Source organism: Spermophilus citellus, assembly GCF_964194105.1.
Source record: "Spermophilus citellus genome assembly, chromosome: 2".
Classification (NCBI taxonomy): domain Eukaryota; kingdom Metazoa; phylum Chordata; class Mammalia; order Rodentia; family Sciuridae; genus Spermophilus; species Spermophilus citellus.
In genome coordinates this window covers 1,232,345-1,248,825 of record NC_138183.1, presented here as the reverse complement: position 1 = coordinate 1,248,825, position 16,481 = coordinate 1,232,345, and the positions used below count along the sequence as shown (strand labels likewise).

The 16,481-nt window shown below is 58.2% G+C and overlaps 1 long non-coding RNA gene across 2 annotated transcripts in view; it reads right to left on the bottom strand.

The window, feature by feature from the left end:
• The window catches only part of LOC308632627, a 49,002-nt gene extending 35,482 nt beyond the window's left edge, over positions 1-13,520 (bottom strand). For both annotated transcript variants that reach the window (XR_014018617.1, XR_014018618.1), the window contains exon 1: positions 13,408-13,520. This is a non-coding gene — a long non-coding RNA (uncharacterized lncRNA). The remainder of the gene's footprint in view (positions 1-13,407) is intronic.
• Between the last annotated feature and the right edge of the window lie 2,961 nt (positions 13,521-16,481).

Sequence of the window (16,481 nt, the reverse complement as noted above, 5' to 3'; positions counted from 1 at the left end):
TGTGAAGACCTCTGGGAGTCCACGGGAGCGGCCTGAGACCTGTGTGTGAAGACCTCTGGGAACCCAGGGTAGAGGACTGAGCCCTGTGTGTGAAGACCTCTGGGAGTCCACGGGAGCGGCCTGAGACCTGTGTGTGAAGACCTCTGGGAACCCAGGGGAGAGGACTGAGCCCTGTGTTTGAAGACCTCTGGGAGTCCAGGGGAGAGGACTGAGCCCTCGGTGTGAAGACCTCTGGGAGTCCAGGGGAGAGGACTGAGCCCTGAGTGTGAAGACCTCTGGGAGCCTGGGGGAGAAGACTGAGCCCTGTGTGTGAAGACCTGGGAGCCCAGGGGAGAGGACTGAGCCCTGGGAGTGAAGACCTCTGGGAGCCCAGGGGAGACTACTAAGCCCTGGTGTGAAGACCTCTGGGAGCACAGGGGAGAGGACTGAGCCCTGTGTGTGAAGACCTCTGGGAGCCCAGGGGATAGGACTGAGCACTGATGTGAAGACCTCTGGGAGCACAGGGGATACGACTGAGCCCTGGTATGAAGACCTCTGGGAGCCTGGGGGAGAGGACTGAGCCTTGGTGTGAAGACATCTGGGAGCCTGGGGGAGAGGAATGAGCCCTTGTGTGAAGACCTCTGGGAGCCTGGGGGAGATGACTGAGCACTGTGCGTGAAGACCTCTAGGAGGCCAGGGGAGAGGAGTGAGCCCTGGTGTGAAAACCTCTGGGAGCCCAGGGGATAGGACTGAGCCCTGGTGTGAAGACCTGGGAGCCCAGGGTAGAGGACTGAGCCCTGGTGTGAAGACGTCTGGGAGTCCAGGGGAGAGGACTGAGCCCTGGTGTGAAGACCTCTGGGAGTCCAGGGGAGAGGACTGAGCCCTGTGTGTGAAGACCTCTGGGAGTCCAGGGGAGAGGACTGAGCCCTGTGTGTGAAGATCTCTGGGAGTCCAGGGGAGAGGACTGAGCCCTGTGTGTGAAGATCTCTGGGAGCTTAGGGGAGAGGACTGAGCCCTGTGTGTGAAGACCTCTGGGAGCCCAGGGGAGAAAACTGAGCCCTGTGTGTGAAGACCTGGGAGCCCAGGGGAGAGGACTGAGCCCTGGGTGTGAAGACCTCTGGGAGCCCAGGTGAGAGGACTGAGCCCTGGTGTGAAGACCTCTGGGAGCGCAGGGGAGAGGACTGAGCCCTGGTATGAAGACCTCTGGGAGCCCAGGGAATAGTACTGGGCCCTGGTGTGAAGACCTCTGGGATCCCAGGGGATCATACTGAGCCCTGGTGGGAAGACGTCTGGGAGCCCAGGGGAGAGGATTGAGCCCTGTGTTTGAAGACCTCTAGGAGCCCAGGGGAGAGGACTGAGCCCTGGTGTGAAGACCTCTGGGAGCCCAGGGGATAGGACTAAGCCGTGGTGTGAAGACCTGGGAGCCCAGGGTAGAGGGCTGAGCCCTGTGTGTGAAGACCTCTGGGACCCCAGGGGAGAGGACTGAGCCCTGTGTGTGAAGACCTCTGGGAGCCCAGGGGATAGGACTGAGCCCTGATTGTGGAGACCTCTGGGAGTCCAGGGGAGAGGACTGAGCCCTGTGTGTGAAGACCTCTGGGAGCCCAGGAGATAGGACTGAGCCCTGATTGTGGAGACCTCTGGGAGTCCAGGGCAGAGGACTGAGCCCTGTGTGTGAAGACCTCCGGGAGTACAGGGGAGAGGACTGAGCCCTGTGTGTGAAGTCCTCTGGGAGCCCAGGGGAGAGGACTGAGCCTGTGTGTGAAGACTTCTGGGAGTCCAGGGGAGAGGACTGAGCCCTGTGTGTGAAGACCTCTTTGACTCCAGGGGAGAGGACTGAGCTCTGATTGTGGAGACCTCTGGGAGTCCAGGTGAGAGGACTGAGCCCTGTGTGTGAAGACCTGGGAGTCCAGGGGAGAGGACTGAGCCCTGTGTGTGAAGACCTCTGGGAGTCCAGGGGAGAGGACTGAGCCCTGTATGTGAAGACCTCTGGGAGTCCAGGGGAGAGGACTGAGCCCTGTGTGTGAAGACCTCTGGGAGTCCAGGGGAGAGGACTGAGCCCTGTATGTGAAGACCTCTGGGAGCCCAGGGCAGAGGACTGAGCCCTGTGTGTGGAGACCTCTGGGAGTCCAGGGGAGAGGACTGAGACCTGTGTGTGAAGACCTCTGGGAGTCCAGGGCAGAGGTCTGAGCCCTGTGTGTGAAGACCTCCGGGAGTCCAGGGGAGAGGACTGAGCCCTGTGTGTGAAGTCCTCTGGGAGCCCAGGGGAGAGGACTGAGCCCTGTGTGTGAAGACCTCTGGGAGTCCAGGGGAGAGGACTGAGCCCTGTGTGAAGACCTCTGGGACTCCAGGGGAGAGGAGTGACCCTGTGTGTGAAGACCTCTGGGAGCCCAGGGGAGAGGACTGAACCCTGTGTGTGAATACCTCTGGGAGTCCAGGGAACAGGACTGAGCCCTGTGTGTGAAGACCTCTGGGACTCCAGGGCAGAGGACTCAGCGCTGATTGTGGAGACCTCTGGGAGTCCAGGGGAGAGGACTGAGCCCTGTGTGTGCAGACCTCTGGAAGTCCATGAGAGAGGACTCAGCCCTGTGTGTGAAGACTTTTGGGAGCCCAGGGGACAGGACTGAGCCCTGTGTGTGAAGACCTCTGGGAGCCCAGGGGAGAGGAATGAGCCCTGTGTGTGAAGACCTCTGGGAGCCCAGGGGAGAGGACTGAGCCCTGGTGTGAAGACCTCTGGGAGCCCAGGGGATAGGACTGAGCCCTGTTGTGAAGACCTCTGGGAGCCTGGAGAGAGGACTAAGCCTTGGTGTGAAGACTTGGGAGTCCCGCGGAGAGGACTGAGCCCTGTGTGTGAATTCCTCTGGGAGTCAAAGGGAGAGCAGTGAGCCCTGTGTGTGAAGACCTCTGGGAGTTCAGGGGAGAGGACTGAGCCCTGTGTGTGAAGACCTCTGGGAGTCCAGGGGAGAGGACTGAGCCCTGTGTGTGAAGACCTCTGGGAGTCCAGGGGAGAGGACTGAGCCCTGTGTGTGAAGACCTCTGGGAGCCCAGGGGATAGGACTGAGCCCTGATTGTGGAGACCTCTGGGAGTCCAGGGCAGAGGACTGAGCCCTGTGTGTGAAGACCTCCGGGAGTCCAGGGAAGAGGACTGAGCCCTGTGTGTGAAGACCTCTGGGAGCCCAGGGGATAGGACTGAGCCCTGATTGTGGAGATCTCTGGGAGTCCAGGGCAGAGGACTGAGCCCTGTGTGTGAAGACCTCCGGGAGTCCAGGGGAGAGGACTGAGCCCTGTGTGTGAAGTCCTCTGGGAGCCCAGGGGAGAGGACTGAGCCCTGTGTGTGAAGACCTCTGGGAGTCCAGGGGACAGGACTGAGCCCTGTGTGTGAAGACCTCTGGGACTCCAGGGGAGAGGACTGAGCCCTGATTGTGGAGACCTCTGGGAGTCCAGGGGAGAGGACTGAGCCCTGTGTGTGAAGACCTGGGAGTCCAGGGGAGAGGACTGAGCCCTGTGTGTGAAGACCTCTGGGAGCCCCGGGGAGAGGACTGAGTCCTGTGTGTGGAGACCTCTGGGATCCCAGGGGAGAGGACTGAGCCCTGTGTGTGAAGACCTGGGAGTCCAGGGGAGAGGACCTAGCCCTGTGTGTGGAGACTTCTTTGATCCCAGGGGAGAGGACTGAGCCCTGTGTGTGAAGACCTCTGGGAGTCCAGGGGAGAGGACTGAACCCTGTGTGTGAAGACCTCTGGGAGTCTACGGGAGAGGACTGAGCCCTGTGTGTGAAGACCTCTGGGAGCCTGGGGGAGAGGACTGAGCCCTGTGTGTGAATACCTCTGGGAGTCCAGGGGAGAGGACTGAGCCCTGTGTGTGAAGACCTCTGGGAGTCCAGGGGAGACGACTGAGCCCTGTGTGTGAAGTCCTCTGGGAGCCCAGGGGAGAGGACTGAGCCCTGTGTGTGAAGACCTCTGGGAGTCCAGGGGAGAGGACTGAGCCCTGTGTGTTAAGACCTCTGGGAGCCCAGGGGAGAGGACTGAGCCCTGTGTGTGAAGACCTCTGGGAGTCCAGGGGAGAGGACTGAGCCCTGTATGTGAAGACCTCTGGGAGTCCAGGGGAGAGGACTGAGCCCTGTGTGTGAAGACCTCTGGGAGTCCAGGGGAGAGGACTGAGCCCTTTGTGTGAAGAACTCTGGGAGTCCAGGGGAGAGGACTGAGCCTTGTGTGTGAAGACCTCTGGGAGCCCAGGGGAGAGGACTAAGCCCTGTGTGGGAAGACCTGGGAGTCCAGGGGAGAGGACTGAGCCCTGTGTGCGAAGACCTCTGGGAGCCCAGGAGAGGACTGAGCCTTGTGTGTGAATACCTCTGGGAGTCCAGGGGAGAGGACTGAGCCCTGTGTGTGAAGACCTCTGGGAGCCCAAGGGAGAGGAATGAGCCCTGTGTGTGAAGACCTCTGGGATCCCAGGGGAGAGGACTGAGCCCTGTGTGTGAAGACCTCTGGAAGTCCATGGGAGAGGACTCAGCCCTGTGTGTGGAGACCTCTGGAATCCCAGGGGAGAGGACTGAGCCCTGTGTGTGAAGACCTCTGGGAGCCCAGGGTAGAGGACTGAGCCCTGTGTGTGAAGACCTCTGGGAGTCCAGAGGAGAGGACTGAGCCCTGTGTGTGAAGACCTCTGGGAGTCCACGGGAGCGGCCTGAGACCTGTGTGTGAAGACCTCTGGGAACCCAGGGGAGAGGACTGAGCCCTGTGTGTGCAGACCTCTGGAAGTCCATGGGAGAGGACTAAGCCCTGTGTGTGGAGACCTCTGGGAACCCAGGGGAGAGGACTGAGCCCTGTGTGTGCAGACCTCTGGAAGTCCATGGGAGAGGACTAAGCCCTGTGTGTGGAGACCTCTGGAATCCCAGGGGAGAGGACTGAGCCCTGTGTGTGAAGACCTCTGGGAGCCCAGGGTAGAGGACTGAGCCCTGTGTGTGAAGACCTCTGGGAGTCCACGGGAGCGGCCTGAGACCTGTGTGTGAAGACCTCTGGGAACCCAGGGGAGAGGACTGAGCCCTGTGTTTGAAGACCTCTGGGAGTCCAGGGGAGAGGACTGAGCCCTCGGTGTGAAGACCTCTGGGAGTCCAGGGGAGAGGACTGAGCCCTGAGTGTGAAGACCTCTGGGAGCCTGGGGGAGAAGACTGAGCCCTGTGTGTGAAGACCTGGGAGCCCAGGGGAGAGGACTGAGCCCTGGGAGTGAAGACCTCTGGGAGCCCAGGGGAGACTACTAAGCCCTGGTGTGAAGACCTCCTGGAGCACAGGGGAGAGGACTGAGCCCTGTGTGTGAAGACCTCTGGGAGCCCAGGGGATAGGACTGAGCACTGATGTGAAGACCTCTGGGAGCACAGGGGATACGACTGAGCCCTGGTATGAAGACCTCCGGGAGCCTGGGGGAGAGGACTGAGCCTTGGTGTGAAGACATCTGGGAGCCTGGGGGAGAGGAATGAGCCCTTGTGTGAAGACCTCTGGGAGCCAGGGGGAGATGACTGAGCACTGTGCGTGAAGACCTCTAGGAGGCCAGGGGAGAGGAGTGAGCCCTGGTGTGAAAACCTCTGGGAGCCCAGGGGATAGGACTGAGCCCTGGTGTGAAGACCTGGGAGCCCAGGGTAGAGGACTGAGCCCTGGTGTGAAGACGTCTGGGAGTCCAGGGGAGAGGACTGAGCCCTGGTGTGAAGACCTCTGGGAGTCCAGGGGAGAGGACTGAGCCCTGTGTGTGAAGACCTCTGGGAGTCCAGGGGAGAGGACTGAGCCCTGTGTGTGAAGTTCTCTGGGAGTCCAGGGGAGAGGACTGAGCCCTGTGTGTGAAGATCTCTGGGAGCTTAGGGGAGAGGACTGAGCCCTGTGTGTGAAGACCTCTGGGAGCCCAGGGGAGAAAACTGAGCCCTGTGTGTGAAGACCTGGGAGTCCAAGGAAGAGGACTGAGCCCTGGGTGTGAAGACCTGGGAGCCCAGGGGAGAGGACTGAGCCCTGGTTTTGAAGACCTCTGGGAGCCCAGGTGAGAGGACTGAGCCCTGGTGTGAAGACCTCTGGGAGCGCAGGGGAGAGGACTGAGCCCTGGTATGAAGACCTCTGGGAGCCCAGGGAATAGTACTGGGCCCTGGTGTGAAGACCTCTGGGATCCCAGGGGATCGGACTGAGCCCTGGTGGGAAGACGTCTGGGAGCCCAGGGGAGAGGATTGAGCCCTGTGTTTGAAGACCTCTAGGAGCCCAGGGGAGAGGACTGAGCCCTGGTGTGAAGACCTCTGGGAGCCCAGGGGATAGGACTAAGCCGTGGTGTGAAGACCTGGGAGCCCAGGGTAGAGGGCTGAGCCCTGTGTGTGAAGACCTCTGGTACCCCAGGGGAGAGGACTGAGCCCTGTGTGTGAAGACCTCTGGGAGCCCAGGGGATAGGACTGAGCCCTGATTGTGGAGACCTCTGGGAGTCCAGGGGAGAGGACTGAGCCCTGTGTGTGAAGACCTCTGGGAGCCCAGGAGATAGGACTGAGCCCTGATTGTGGAGACCTCTGGGAGTCCAGGGCAGAGGACTGAGCCCTGTGTGTGAAGACCTCCGGGAGTACAGGGGAGAGGACTGAGCCCTGTGTGTGAAGTCCTCTGGGAGCCCAGGGGAGAGGACTGAGCCTGTGTGTGAAGACTTCTGGGAGTCCAGGGGAGAGGACTGAGCCCTGTGTGTGAAGACCTCTTTGACTCCAGGGGAGAGGACTGAGCTCTGATTGTGGAGACCTCTGGGAGTCCAGGTGAGAGGACTGAGCCCTGTGTGTGAAGACCTGGGAGTCCAGGGGAGAGGACTGAGCCCTGTGTGTGAAGACCTCTGGGAGCCCAGGGGAGAGGACTGAGCCCTGTGTGTGAAGACCTCTGGGAGTCCAGGGGAGAGGACTAAGCCCTGTGTGTGAAGACCTGGGAGTCCAGAGGAGAGGACTGAGCCTGTGTGCGAAGACCTCTGGGAGCCCAGGAGAGGACTGAGCCCTGTGTGTGAAGACCTCTGGGAGCCCAGGGGAGAGGACTGAGCCCTGTGTGTGAAGACCTCTGGGAGCCCAGGGGAGAGGACTGAGCCCTGTGTGTGGAGACCTCTGGGATCCCAGGGGAGAGGACTGAGCCCTGTGTGTGAAGACCTCTGGGAGCCCAGGGGAGAGGACTGAGCCCTGTGTGTGAAGACCTCTGGGAGTCCAGGGGAGAGGACTGAGTCCTGTGTGTGAAGAACTCTGGGAGTCCAGGGGAGACGACTGAGCCCTGTGGGTGAAGACCTCATGGAGCATGGGGGAGAAGACTGAGCTCTGTGTGTGCAGACCTCGGAGCCCAGGGGAGAGGATTGAGCCCTGGGTGTGAAGACCTCTGGGAGCCCAGGGGAGACTACTGAGCCCTGGTGTGAGGACCTCTGGGATCCCAGGGGATATGACTGAGCCCTGGTGTGAAGACCTCTGGGAGCCTGGCGACAGGACTGAGCCTTGGTGTGAAGACATCTGGGAACCTGGGGGAGAGGGATGAGCCCTGGTGTGAAGACCTCTGGGAGCCCGGGGGAGAGGACTGAGCCCTGTGTGTGGAGACCTCTGGGATCCCAGGGGAGAGGACTGAGCCCTGTGTGTGAAGACCTGGGAGTCCAGAGGAGAGGACTGAGCCCTGTGTGTGAAGACCTCTGGGAGTCCAGGGGAGAGGACTGAGCCCTGTGTGTGAAGACCTCTGGGAGTCCAGGGGAGAGGACTGAGCCCTGTGTGTGAAGACCTCTGGGAGCCCAGGGGAGAGGACTGAGCCCTGTGTGTGAAGACCTCTGGAAGTCCAGGGGAGAGGACTCAGCCCTGTGTGTGGAGACCTCTGGGATCCCAGGGGAGAGGACTGAGCCCTGTGTGTGAAGACGTCTGGGAGCCCAGGGGAGAGGACTGAGCCCTGTGTGTGAAGACGTCTGGGAGTCCATGGGAGAGGACTCAGCCCTGTGTGTGGAGACCTCTGGGAGCCCAGGGGAGAGGACTGAGCCCTGTGTGTGAAGACCTCTGGGAGCCCTGGGGAGAGGACTGAGCCCTTTGTGTGCAGACCTCTGGAAGTCCATGGGAGAGGACTGAGCCCTGTGTGTGGAGACCTCTGGGATCCCAGGGGAGAGGACTGAGCCCTGTGTGTGAAGACGTCTGGGAGCCCAGGGGAGAGGACTGAGCCCTGTGTGTGAAGACCTCTGGAAGTCCATGGGAGAGGACTCAGCCCTGTGTGTGGAGACCTCTGGGATCCCAGGGGAGAGGACTGAGCCCTGTGTGTGAAGACGTCTGGGAGCCCAGGGGAGAGGACTGAGCCCTGTGTATGAAGACCTCTGGAAGTCCATGGGAGAGGACTCAGCCCTCTGTGTGGAGACCTCTGGGATCCCAGGGGAGAGGACTGAGCCCTGTGTGTGAAGACGTCTGGGAGCCCAGGGGAGAGGACTGAGCCCTGTGTGTGAAGACGTCTGGGAGTCCATGGGAGAGGACTCAGCCCTGTGTGTGGAGACCTCTGGGATCCCAGGGGAGAGGACTGAGCCCTGTGTGTGAAGACCTCTGGGAGCCCTGGGGAGAGGACTGAGCCCTTTGTGTGCAGACCTCTGGAAGTCCATGGGAGAGGACTCAGCCCTGTGTGTGGAGACCTCTGGGATCCCAGGGGAGAGGACTGAGCCCTGTGTGTGAAGACCTCTGGGAGTCCAGGGGAGAGGACTGAGCCCTGTGTGTGAAGACCTCTGGAAGTCCATGGGAGAGGACTCAGCCCTGTGTGTGGAGACCTCTGGAAGTCCATGGGAGAGGACTCAGCCCTGTGTGTGGAGACCTCTGGGATCCCAGGGGAGAGGACTGAGCCCTGTGTGTGAAGACCTCTGGGAGTCCAGGGGAGAGGACTGAGCCCTGTGTGTGAAGACCTCTGGAAGTCCATGGGAGAGGACTCAGCCCTGTGTGTGGAGACCTCTGGAAGTCCATGGGAGAGGACTCAGCCCTGTGTGTGGAGACCTCTGGAAGTCCATGGGAGAGGACTCAGCCCTGTGTGTGGAGACCTCTGGGATCCCAGGGGAGAGGACTGAGCCCTGTGTGTGGAGACCTCTGGGAGTCCAGGGGAGAGGACTGAGCCCTGTGTGTGGAGACCTCTGGGAGTCCAGGGGAGAGGACTGAGCCCTGTGTGTGAAGACCTCTGGGAGCCCAGGGGAGAGGACTGAGCCCTGTGTGTGAAGACCTGGGAGCCCAGGGGAGAGGACTGAGCCCTGTGTGTGAAGACCTCTGGGAGTCCAGGGGAGAGGACTGAGTCCTGTGTGTGAAGAACTCTGGGAGTCCAGGGGAGACGACTGAGCCCTGTGGGTGAAGACCTCATGGAGCATGGGGGAGAAGACTGAGCTCTGTGTGTGCAGACCTCGGAGCCCAGGGGAGAGGATTGAGCCCTGGGTGTGAAGACCTCTGGGAGCCCAGGGGAGACTACTGAGCCCTGGTGTGAGGACCTCTGGGATCCCAGGGGATATGACTGAGCCCTGGTGTGAAGACCTCTGGGAGCCTGGCGACAGGACTGAGCCTTGGTGTGAAGACATCTGGGAACCTGGGGGAGAGGGATGAGCCCTGGTGTGAAGACCTCTGGGAGCCCGGGGGAGAGGACTGAGCCCTGTGTGTGGAGACCTCTGGGATCCCAGGGGAGAGGACTGAGCCCTGTGTGTGAAGACCTGGGAGTCCAGAGGAGAGGACTGAGCCCTGTGTGTGAAGACCTCTGGGAGTCCAGGGGAGAGGACTGAGCCCTGTGTGTGAAGACCTCTGGGAGTCCAGGGGAGAGGACTGAGCCCTGTGTGTGAAGACCTCTGGGAGCCCAGGGGAGAGGACTGAGCCCTGTGTGTGAAGACCTCTGGAAGTCCATGGGAGAGGACTCAGCCCTGTGTGTGGAGACCTCTGGGATCCCAGGGGAGAGGACTGAGCCCTGTGTGTGAAGACGTCTGGGAGCCCAGGGGAGAGGACTGAGCCCTGTGTGTGAAGACGTCTGGGAGTCCATGGGAGAGGACTCAGCCCTGTGTGTGGAGACCTCTGGGAGCCCAGGGGAGAGGACTGAGCCCTGTGTGTGAAGACCTCTGGGAGCCCTGGGGAGAGGACTGAGCCCTTTGTGTGCAGACCTCTGGAAGTCCATGGGAGAGGACTGAGCCCTGTGTGTGGAGACCTCTGGGATCCCAGGGGAGAGGACTGAGCCCTGTGTGTGAAGACGTCTGGGAGCCCAGGGGAGAGGACTGAGCCCTGTGTGTGAAGACCTCTGGAAGTCCATGGGAGAGGACTCAGCCCTGTGTGTGGAGACCTCTGGGATCCCAGGGGAGAGGACTGAGCCCTGTGTGTGAAGACGTCTGGGAGCCCAGGGGAGAGGACTGAGCCCTGTGTATGAAGACCTCTGGAAGTCCATGGGAGAGGACTCAGCCCTCTGTGTGGAGACCTCTGGGATCCCAGGGGAGAGGACTGAGCCCTGTGTGTGAAGACGTCTGGGAGCCCAGGGGAGAGGACTGAGCCCTGTGTGTGAAGACGTCTGGGAGTCCATGGGAGAGGACTCAGCCCTGTGTGTGGAGACCTCTGGGATCCCAGGGGAGAGGACTGAGCCCTGTGTGTGAAGACCTCTGGGAGCCCTGGGGAGAGGACTGAGCCCTTTGTGTGCAGACCTCTGGAAGTCCATGGGAGAGGACTCAGCCCTGTGTGTGGAGACCTCTGGGATCCCAGGGGAGAGGACTGAGCCCTGTGTGTGAAGACCTCTGGGAGTCCAGGGGAGAGGACTGAGCCCTGTGTGTGAAGACCTCTGGAAGTCCATGGGAGAGGACTCAGCCCTGTGTGTGGAGACCTCTGGAAGTCCATGGGAGAGGACTCAGCCCTGTGTGTGGAGACCTCTGGGATCCCAGGGGAGAGGACTGAGCCCTGTGTGTGAAGACCTCTGGGAGTCCAGGGGAGAGGACTGAGCCCTGTGTGTGAAGACCTCTGGAAGTCCATGGGAGAGGACTCAGCCCTGTGTGTGGAGACCTCTGGAAGTCCATGGGAGAGGACTCAGCCCTGTGTGTGGAGACCTCTGGAAGTCCATGGGAGAGGACTCAGCCCTGTGTGTGGAGACCTCTGGGATCCCAGGGGAGAGGACTGAGCCCTGTGTGTGGAGACCTCTGGGAGTCCAGGGGAGAGGACTGAGCCCTGTGTGTGAAGACCTCTGGGAGCCCAGGGGAGAGGACTGAGCCCTGTGTGTGAAGACCTGGGAGCCCAGGGGAGAGGACTGAGCCCTGTGTGTGAAGACCTCTGGGACCCCAGGGGAGAGGACTCAGCCCTGTGTGTGAAGACGTCTGGGAGCCCAGGGGAGAGGACTGAGCCCTGTGTGTGAAGACCTCTGGAAGTCCAGGGGAGAGGACTGAGCCCTGTGTGTGAAGACCTCTGGAAGTCCAGGGGAGAGGACTGAGCCCTGTGTGTGAAGACGTCTGGGAGTCCAGGGGAGAGGACTGAGCCCTGGTGTGAAGACCTCTGGGAGTCCAGGGGAGAGGACTGAGCCCTGTGTGTGAAGACCTCTGGGAGCCCAGGGGAGAGGACTGAGCCCTGTGTGTGGAGACCTCTGGGAGTCCAGGGGAGAGGACTGAGCCCTGTGTGTGAAGACCTCTGGGAGTCCAGGGGAGAGGACTGAGCCCTGTGTGTGGAGACCTCTGGGAGCCCAGGGGAGAGGACTGAGCCCTGTGTGTGATGACCTCTGGGAGTCCAGGTGAGAGGACTGAGCCCTGTGTGTGAAGACCTCTGGGAGTCCAGGGGAGAGGACTGAGCCCTGTGTGTGGAGACCTCTGGGATCCCAGGGGAGAGGACTGAGCCCTGTGTGTGATGACCTCTGGGAGTCCAGGGGAGAGGACTGAGCCCTGTGTGTGAAGACCTCTGGGAGTCCAGGGGAGAGGACTGAGCCCTGTGTGTGGAGACCTCTGGGAGCCCAGGGGAGAGGACTGAGCCCTGTGTGTGGAGACCTCTGGGATTCCAGGGGAGAGGACTGAGCCCTGTGTGTGATGACCTCTGGGAGTCCAGGGGAGAGGACTGAGCCCTGTGTGTGAAGACCTCTGGGAGTCCAGGGGAGAGGACTGAGCCCTGGGTGTGAAGACCTCTGGGAGCCCAGGGGATAGGACTGAGCCCTGGGTGTGAAGACCTGGGAGCCCAGGGGAGAGGACTGAGCCCTGGGTGTGAAGACCTCTGGGAGCCCAGGGGAGAGGACTGAGCCCTGGTGTGAAGACCTCTGGGAGCCCAGGGGAGAGGACTGAGCCCTGGTGTGAAGACCTCTGTGAGCCCAGGGGATAGTACTGAGCCCTGGTGTGAAGACCTCTGGGATCCCAGGGGATAGGACTGAGCCCTGGTGTGAAGACATCTGGGAGCCCAGGGGAGAGGACTGAGCCCTGTGTGTGAAGACCTCTGGGAGCCGAGGCGATAGGACTGAGCCCTGGTGTGAAGACCTCTGGGAGCCTGGGGGAGAGGACTGAGCCTTGGTGTGAAGACCTGGGAGCCCAGGGGAGAGGACTGAGCCCTGGTGTGAAGACCTCTGGGATCCTGGGGCAGAGTACTGAGCCCTGTGTGTGAAGACCTGGGAGCCCAGGGGATAGGACTGAGCCCTGGCCTAGTAACCTTCGGGGAGAAGACTGAACCCTTTGTGTGAAGGCGGGTGGGAGCTCCTCAGAGGTCAGATGCATGCCAAATCCCAGCATTATAGGTTGGATCTGGAAAGTTCCCTGGGAAGCTCCGATGTTGGAAGCATGGTCTACAGAGTAGTTAGGGTCAGAGGTTGGGCTTAGAGCAAACAGAATGGTGACCTCCTCAGCAGATCCATCCGTTGATGGATTATACTTTGAATGGACTCACTGAGAAGTGACTGCAGGTTGGTGGGGCATGGGTGGAAAAGGTGGGTCACTGGAGCATGTCCTTGGCAATTATATCTTGTCCTCTCTGTTTCCCTCCTCCTCTCCCTCCATCCCTTTTTCTCTCTTCCTCTATCTCTCCCTCCCTCCCTTCCTCTCTTCCCTCCTTCCCTCCCTGTCTCCCTCCCTCCCTGTCTTCCTCTCCCTCCCTCCTCCCTCTCCTCCCTCTCTTTCTCCCTCTCCCTCCCTTTCCCTCTCTCCTCCCTCCCTCTCCCTCCTTCCTCCCTCCCTCTCTCCTCCCTCCCTCTCTCCCTCTCCCTCCCTCCCTCTCCCTCTCCCTCCCTCTCCCTCTCTCCCTCCCTCCCTCCCTCCTTCCTCCCTCCCTCCTTCCTCCCTCTCTCTCCCTCTCCCTCCCTTCCTCTCTCCCTCCCTCCCTCTCCCCACCTCTCTCCCTCTCCCTCCCTCCCTCCCTCTCCCTCCTCCCTCCCTCTCCTCCCTCCCTCTCCCTCTCCCTCCTTCCTCCCTCCCTCCCTCTCCCTTCCTCCCTCCCTCTCCCTCTCCCTCCCTCCCTCTCCCCTCCCTCCCTTTCCCTCCCTCTCTCCCTTCTACCCTCTGTGATCACTGGCGTCCTGAGCTGCCCTCCCCGGGGCCCTTCTGCCATGATGCTTGGCCTCACCTCAGGCCCACAGCTATGGAGTCAGCCAACCGAGGCCTGAATCCTGAAATCATAAACCCCAAATATGCTTTTCTTCCTCCAAGTTGTTCTTGTCAGGCATTTTGGTCACAGTGACAAAAAGCTGATTAACACACCCAGTGGAGAGAGGATGGCAAATCCCAGGCCAGGCTGGGCAACTCCGTCTCAAGGTCAAAAAGTAAAAAGCGGGCGGGGCTGCAGCTCAGTAGTAAAGTACCCCCAAGTTCAATCACCTAGATAAACAAATAAAGAATTACTTTAGAATTTAGCTATTCCAATTTGGAGTATAAAATAAAAAGAGCTGAATTCCCAGACAGATACACATTCATCCAGGCTTACAGCAGCTGGAAGGTGGAAGCATCCCAAGTGTCATGGATGGAGGGTGGAGAGGCAACATGGCTTAAACACAGTGGAGTGATATTCAGCCTTAAAAAGCAAGGGAATTCTGGTGGCAAGGTGTGTGGAGCACACCGCTATCCCAGTAACTCGGGAGGCCGAGGCAGAAGGATTACAAGTTTGAAGCCAGTCTCAGAAATTGAGTGAGGCCCTAGGTAACTTAGTGAGTCTCTGTCTCAGTGTTAAAAATAAAAAGGGGGGCTGGGGCTGGCATTCAGTGGTAGAGCATTTACCTTGTATGTGTGAGGTCCTGGGTTAAATCCTCAGCAACACATAAAAATAAATAAATAAGGATGCTGCATCCATCTACAAGTAAAACACAAATATTAAAAATAAATAAATGAAATGGAAGGTGATCCTCAGGGTTATACAAATTACATACAAGAGGAAGTGAGGGGTAAGGGAAGAATAATACAAGTGGAAGAAATAATTTACAGTAGAGGGGGTAGAGAGAGAAGAGGGGAGGGGAGGGGAGGGGAGGGGAGGGGAGGGGGGATAGTAGAGGATAGGAAAGGCAGCAGAATACAACAGACACTAGAATGGCAATGTGTAGATCAATGGAAGTGTAAATGATGTGATTCAGCAATCTGTATATGGGGTAAAAATGGGAGTTCATAACCCACTTGAATCAAACTGTGAAATATGATATATCAAGAACTATGTACTGTTTTGAACGACCAACAAAAAAAATGATAAATTATTGATTTAAGAGGATGAAAGTTACCTCTGTAATCCAGATTTTTCTTAATATAGATTGAATTCTAGCATTCTATCAAAAAAAAAGGAAAAAGCAGCTTTACATGTATGAAGTCATGAATTGGTGTGAGCATATTTTATATACAAACAGAGCTATGAAAAATTGTGTTCTATATGTGTAATAAGAATTGTGATGCATTCTGCTGTCGTGTATTTAAAAAATAAAAGCAATTTAAAAAATAAATAAATAAATAAATAGGGATGGGGATGTGACTCAGTGATAAGCCCCACTGGGTTCAATCCCCAGTGCTACAAAATAAATAAATAAATAAAATTTTAGTTAGTCGAGCTGCTGCAGGACTGCAGCCACTGGGGAGGCTGAGGTAGGAGGACGGCAAGTTCAATTCCTGTCTGAGCAACGTAGCGAGACCCTGTCTCAAAATAAAATTGAATAAAAAGGGCTGAGGATGCAGCCAGTAGCACAGCACTTGCCTAACATGTGAGGCCCTGGATTCAACCCCAGCACTGCAAAAAACCCCAGGACATTCTGATACCTTCTGCTACCTGGATGACCCTGAGGACACTGTGCTCGAAGAAGCAAAGGTGAAGGGGACAGTGCTGTGGGATCCCACATCCATGAGGTCCCCAGGGTCACCAAATCCAGACTCACAGAGGTGGAGTGGTGGATGCAGGGAGCTGGGCAGGGGCTGGAAATGTGCTTATGAGGAAAGAAGAGAATCCTGTGGGTGGACAGAGGTGCTGGCCAACACCACTGAACAGTGGACCTGGGAAGAGCTAAAACAGAAATTTTATGTTATATTTATTTTACCCCAATGGGAAAAAAAGAAAAGGCTGTTCTGATCTGCATTTGATGGCTTTCCCTGTAATCAATTATTGCAAGTGGGACTCATCAATCAATGAGTCGAAAAGGCGGCGGCAGCTATAGGCATTTCCAGGGGCTCAGAGTGCCTCCCCAACACCGGCCACAAGGGGAAGTGGGGAGACCCGCCGACCCCTCAGCCCACGGCCAGCCAGGCCTCACCCACAGCAGACAGCTGGCATCAAATGCCCCTGCCCCACGCTCTGAGGACTCTCTGCCCGCCAGAACCAAGTCCATCTGCTCCACCTGAGCTGATAAGAAGGAAATGAGGTCATTCAAGGGCCAAGCCCTGAAAAATGGGGGGGCTAGCCCCTCCCCAAAAAAGGCCATCCCAGGGAACTCAGGACTGAGAAAGGGCTTCCATAGAGAGGGAAAGGAGGTGCGGCGTAAGGGTAAGAGGACCACGTGCTCCTTAGGGTTTTTCTCTGTCTTTTCCTGGTTGTAACATAGCAACTGATCTTGACCTCCTGGGGCTAGGTTTTGTAATTTTTTTCTTGTGGTTCTGGGGATTGAACACAGGAGTGTTCTACTGAGCTATATTGTTTTTTATTTTGAAATATGGTCTTTGCTAAATTGCCCAGACTGGCCTCAAACTTGCAATCCTCCTGCCTCAGGCTCCTGCAGCTTGGATTACAGGTGTGGCCACAGCACCTGGCTATTTCCTATAATTATTTTTTAAAATATTTTTGTAGTTGTAGATGAACAGCATGCCTTTTATTTTTTTATGCAGTGCTAAGGATCAAACCCAGTGCCTCACATGTGCTAGACAAGCCCTCTGCCACTGAACTACAGCCCCAGCCCTAGTTCCTACAATTCTTTAGAGAAACATTACTTTTCTGCAAGTTAAGCCTCACAGTAATTCACATACTTTGTGTTAACTGGTGCACAGGAGTAGAGAATATGGAGGGTGTTCACATTCTGATGTTATCTGAATGTCACCAGATGTTCTGGGTCCTGTAGACCTAAAGAAAGACTATGTAGCTGCTAACATTGCAGTCATTTAGGTGCCACTTTTCA